Source organism: Delphinapterus leucas, chromosome 13 (genome assembly GCF_059928025.1).
Source record: "Delphinapterus leucas isolate spDelLeu-1000000601 "Yukka" chromosome 13, BTC_Dleu_Yukka2, whole genome shotgun sequence".
Classification (NCBI taxonomy): Eukaryota; Metazoa; Chordata; class Mammalia; order Artiodactyla; family Monodontidae; genus Delphinapterus; species Delphinapterus leucas.
In genome coordinates this window covers 90568131-90574130 of record NC_143141.1, presented here as the reverse complement: position 1 = coordinate 90574130, position 6000 = coordinate 90568131, and positions in this window count along the sequence as shown.

The window sequence follows — 6000 nt, the reverse complement described above, 5'->3', positions numbered from 1 at the left end:
AGTTTAACTTCCTGGGTTTAACTACCTGTCCACACTCTCCACGATGCTTGGGCTTCCCAGCCCTGTCTTCATCTTTGCTTTGCTCCTACGTGTGGGTCCTCACGTGTGTCTGAGCTAGATAAGGCCTTGGATACCACTCCTCCTCCTGGGTTAGTAGCATTTCCTTCTTGCCATTTCTCTCTGATCTGTAACCTGAGAGGTAGAGAGATGGACAGCAGCTTAAGAGTCTCTTGGCCAAGAAAGTTAACTTAGAAAAAAGTTCCCAGCTTGAGGCAGAGCTGCTGATGCTTCAAACGGTGAAATTTCCAACATCATTGAGTAGATATTAAAATATTTTAAACATGTATCTTGGACATCCAACCATTGTCCATCAGATAAGACTGGTCCTGAGTTAGGAGTGTGGGGTAAAAAGTGAGGGACTTACAAAGTATTGTGACAACCAGAAATAGTAACCACCATGGGCTTTATGTATGTCATCTCATTTCCTCCTCATGAAAGATGAGGGATTATTGCTCTCATTTTATAGTTCCTCAGGCTTAAGAAGAATGCGGGACTTTGCCAAGATTATGTTTCCAGTGAGAGGCAGAGCCGGTGTTCACTCACGTCCACTGCATTTAATTTAGATCCTCCCACCTGTAAAGGTGAGTGGCGGAAGGACACAGGGCCTCAGGCCCAGGCCACTGACTTAACAGGGTCCCAATCCTGTCCCATCACAGGGCCGTGTGCTCAGCCTCGTCCGTCAGTGACCACGTGCAAATTAAAACCACAGTGAAAGCACCAGAGTGGAAAGAAAACACTTCTAACAAAATCCAGTACCTCAGACCTCGTGGAGCAGTGATGTCTCTCTTACCAGCTGTCTGGGTGCACGTTGGCACGATCACTGGGGGGCTTTCTGGAGTTGTCTAGAAAGCTGATGAGACAACTCCTTTCTGGGTACCTGCCCAGAAACTGGTGCACACGTCCAAGGAAACAGGAACAAAGATGTTCACAGAAGCACGTGACACGCTGGGAGTGCTGTGTCCATCAGTAAAACTGCGTGGACCTCAGCTATGCATGTCAGCGTGGGTGGCACTCAAAAATATACTGCCAAGTGAAAAAAGGTATAATAGTATAGTTCCCACTTAAGCAGATGAAAAATTAATGTATCATTCATGGAGACAGATAGCAGACGCATAATAAAATTAGGCAGGAAAGCAAGGACCTTCAAATATAATTGATGATATATCATCTCTTCTCTGAGTGGAGATGGTATTTGTGACTGGAAAGGGGCAACAGGATGCTTCAAACCATTGGCCAGACTTCTTTCCAAATTTGGGCTGTTTCTCGAGCTCAGGTGTTCATTTTTTACTATTATTCTTAAATGATATATGTTCTATGTACTTTTTTGTCCATGTGATATTTTAAAAGTTAAACATTAACTACAAACATATTTTGTAATTTCAGAAGTGTATACTACAGATAATATTGCCATTTTTATGCCACAGGAGAATAAATTGTCAGGCACTGTTTTCCATAATTTGAAATGTTCTACCAACTCAGTAAGCTGTTAAAGTAGGCCGAGTCTTTGGTTCTGTTGAAAATAATGAGAAAACCAATTTCATCACATTAAAGAATAAGGAAAACCTCGCCCTGTGCTGAGAAGCATAGAACTGCAGATTCAGAACAAATCTGAGTTCATCTAGGCCAAGCTGACATGACATACTGGAGCAATAGCTCTATTTCTTTTTACTTTTAATGCAACTCTTGTGATTTGATCTTATTTTATTTCTATATTAAATACGTTCAAAGATGAATTAACACATGTGAACTTCATTCACTTAAACAGCAGTCACGACTCAGTCCCTACTATGTGCTCAGCATGGCACTTAGGCAATCAGGGAGAGAAATGAGATTCGGTCCCAGTCTTCAAGGAGGTCACTATGCTGTGGGGAAGGTAGGCCATGATGGGGGAATCTGACAGCCCCGTTTGGTGAATGAAATGATACAAGTGTCTCTGGGAGCACAAGGTCAAACGTGGGAAGATAAAGGAATACTTTCCAGAGAAGAGAAGTTATGAGCCAGGTCTTTATTTTTTTTTTTTACAATAAGTCTCAAAAGTCTTTATTTTATAAGGACCTTTCTATCATTATAATAAACAAATAGTCCCCTAGCAAACAATGACTAAAAAACTCATAATTAAAGAACACACATCTAATTTCCAAACTTCTAAATTAGCATTAGAATATTTCTTCTTCTATTCTCATGAGCCAGGTCTTGAAGGAGGGAAAAAGGAGGAGAAACCCTCCAGGAGAAGGTGGGTGCGAGGAAAAGGGTGAGATCACAAAGGGAAATGAGGCCAGAGCATAACAGGACAAGGAGTCTCCAGGATTCGGATTTGGATGGAGGCCTATTACAGGTTTCCTCTGCTCTCTGAAAGTAGAGCTTTCCTATGAGACCTTTTGTGCCGAAATGGCATAAAGCCAAGAAGCAGTTACCTTAGGACACACCTTGCTAAGGGATGCACAGAACAAATCGAGATAAAGCACAGATGCTCACGGACACAGTTCGCAGCTCTGGTGGCTGGGTGCTGAGTGTGGTGCACGGGGAGGAGCTTGGCGCTTAGCGTTGCCTCGCTCCCTGCTGGGTGGCATGCCTCTGCAGCACTCCCTGCAAAACACACACGATGCTATTTTTCCTTTTCTCCTTTTTTCGTAAAAATGGAAATGCTCTTCGGATTTCTTTCGGTTAGTTAAAACAGGTACTAGTGTAGGTCTTTCTTAAAAGCAAAGCGGTGTAGAGCAAACTTCCAAGTATGTATGTTTGCCAAATAATAACTACAAGGGAGAGCCCAGAAGGACTTCTGACTTTTATTCTGTGTCTGGGTATCTGAGAGTCACCCCAGGAGCCTGTGGCTAGCACTCAGGAGACTATCCCCATCCTGCCCTGTCAGCTGCCCACTGCGGGTCCTTGAGCAAGTCCTTGAACGTCACAGAATTCCCTCTCCTGGTCATCCTCTCAGCATCCACACAGGGTCTGGCTCCAAGGAAGGTGAGAACTGGGGTGGCAGCGGGAGAACAGACACAGAGCAAAGGACAGGGATGAGTGTCACAGCGGCGCAACGGGATGCTGGTCCAGTCTTTGCCGAGATGTGCACGTGCCGACTTCTAGCGACAATGACCACGGGGGGGCGATGCCATTGCCCAGATGTGACCTAAATGCATCATGCTGCTTAGACCCTGGTACCAGGAAAGGCAATTACCTCAGCACGGAACATTCGCAGTGAGATTGCGTGGGCTCTGCTCACCCCAGAGCCTCTGCTCTCCTCCTAACATCACAGCCGTGTGAAAACCATGTTGAAAAATGAACTCTGCCAGTGTGGTCAGCCATCCTGGGCTGATTTGTCTGGTGGACTTGAATTGTTCAAATCAATTAAGTCCAGCTGAGAAGTTCTCTTTCCAATGTCAGTGTCGTGTTAAATAATATCACGGGTCTTTGTCCTGAACGGTTGGTGTTCCTGGCCCCCTTTTAATCTTGAATCTGAGTTTTTGCAAGAACTAGTTTTGCTCAGAACTAGTGCAGGTTCGGTAAGATAGTGCATGCTGAATGACTCAGTGGAACTTAAGTTACTATGACTGCTGCTTGCCAGAAACTATACCCGGAGATTTGTAGACTTTTGTTTTCTAATTTTCATAAAGATCCTATGAGCTGGTTATTAATAACCACATTACAAGATCAAACCGTGTGGCCTGGAGCACTGGAATACTTTTCTCAGAGCCATAAACTCTGTAAAGGGGGCCACGGAGGTTCAATCCCTAGTTAACTAGTTAATACCTAGTGTTTTCTCTATTGTACATAGGGCCTCCCAACTTTAGGGAGCATTGATAGATTTAACAAATTAGATTTAACAAATTAAATGATGCTATCCTCCTGGGTGCCAGAACTGATCACTTTTTTGCTTTTTAAGTCATTTCCAGCTGAAAAACCCTAAGGTTATTCTGACAGATAAGCTTTGTCCCAAATGTGTTGTCCTTAGTGGCTGGGAGTTGCCCCCTGGGGTGGGGCACCCTGACCTGGCAGGCCTCGAGGGGCTTCTGCAGGGGTGAAGCTGTATGCTGTGCGTTGGTCTGCATCACTGCTGGAATGGGAGCCTGGAGACACCTAGAGCAGTGGGAAGACAGGGGGGAAGAGGAGCCTCCCAGGCAGCTCCAGCCGCATCTGTTGCTTTCCCACCGGTTCTGAGGCTCCAGAGCAGCCCTCATAGCAGAATGAGTTGATCTCTGAGGTTCAGACTGACTCTTTGCCATGTTCTAGGTTTCTGATCAACCACTAAGTTCTCTAGAACGTTGGACTATACACTCATTTTGATGGAGATCCAGGGCAAGAAAAATTCTACATTTTAACCCATTGTACACAAACGCAAACAAATGTTTCACAACCACACCATCTTGTGATGCACTCTACTATTTTCTTTTATTCTACTCTCTTCTCTCATACACTGCTTTATTTAATTTTTAGGGAATCCTAGTCATGACTCAGTAAACTGACTTCATGGCCCACTGGATCAAGGCCTGAAGTTTGGAGAATACTGCTCTAGAAGAACTCGGGATCCCTGGCCCCTACCTGCAGCCTAGATCCATCCCTGTGCACCTGAAGGAGAGCAGGGGGGGCCGACTTAGGGGTCCTCCTCCTAGCCCTCCCCCACCCTGTGCCCCTCTCTGCAGGATGCTCGTTACAACGTTTTTATCTGTCTGCATGTCCCTCCTCCCATTAGACCATCACTTCCTTGAGAACAGAGCCTGGACTTTATTCATTTGACCGCATCCTATACCTGGCCCGGGTGTGGAACATACTAGGAACTCAATACACCTGTGCTGAACGAATGAGCATGGGGCCTCCCCTGGGGGCTGCCTGTTGCACGTGGGAGTTGGGGGGGTCTTTCACAAAGAAAGCCACACGGGAGGGGAGCCTGTCTCACACTCCATTTAAAGCACCGCCCTTGCTGCATCCACACTAACCCACACTCTTCCCGACTCCCTTCCCTGCTTTGTTTTCCTCTTTAGAAATGATTGACATCTAACAATATGTATATATTACTTACTATTTTGTTTATTGTCTTCCTCCATAGAATATAAGCTTTGAGAAGTCAGGAGTTTTTAGTCTTTTACTCACTGCTCAACAGTACCTGAGTATACTAGGGGCTCAGGTAACATTTGCTGGGTGAGTGAACAAACGAAAGAATCAGTATTTTTATGTAACAGAGGTTGCTGACTCCTAGGCTTTTGCTGACTGTTGGGCATTTGAAATGCAACACAAGAATCTCTGGATAATATAGAAGTGGCTCGGGATCCAAGGCCAGTCCTCCTGGAATAATCCACCCTGGAGCACACAGTGAGGAGATCTTTGTGGGTCCCAAACAGCTCTGCCTGCTGAGGGGAAATGCAATTCCTTAGGCATTAGTGGTGGCCGTTTCTGGCAAAGTCCTCACCGCATTCTTTAGAGAAACCAGGGCCAGAACTAGAATGAGATACATGCTAGTAATATGAATCCCCTTCAACCAATATTCTCTTAATATTTGTCCAAGCTTTGTTTAGAGGAGTGTTATTTGAAAGAAAAGCACAATAGTATTAATAAAAACATTAGAATAAAAATATTTAAGAAATCATAATTAAAGAGTGTTTTAGAGTTCTCACACACTCAAATGTCACTGATCAGGATAGATGTCATATATTTCTTTTTTTTAAAAGGAGAGTTGTATTATTTATTTATTTATTTGTTTGTTTGTTTGTTTGTTTGTTTGTTCAGACTGTGTCACAGCACACGAGATCTTAGTTCACCCACCAGGCATCGAACCAGTGCCCCCTACAGTAGAAGGGCAGAGTCCTAACCACTGGACCTCCAGGGAAGTTCCAGATGCCATATGTTTCTTACGATAAATTCTTCTGTCCTCTTTCCATTGCTCCCTCTCTCCATTTCTTCTTTCTTTCTTTTTTATGCATCATTCACTCTATAACATATGTTGAG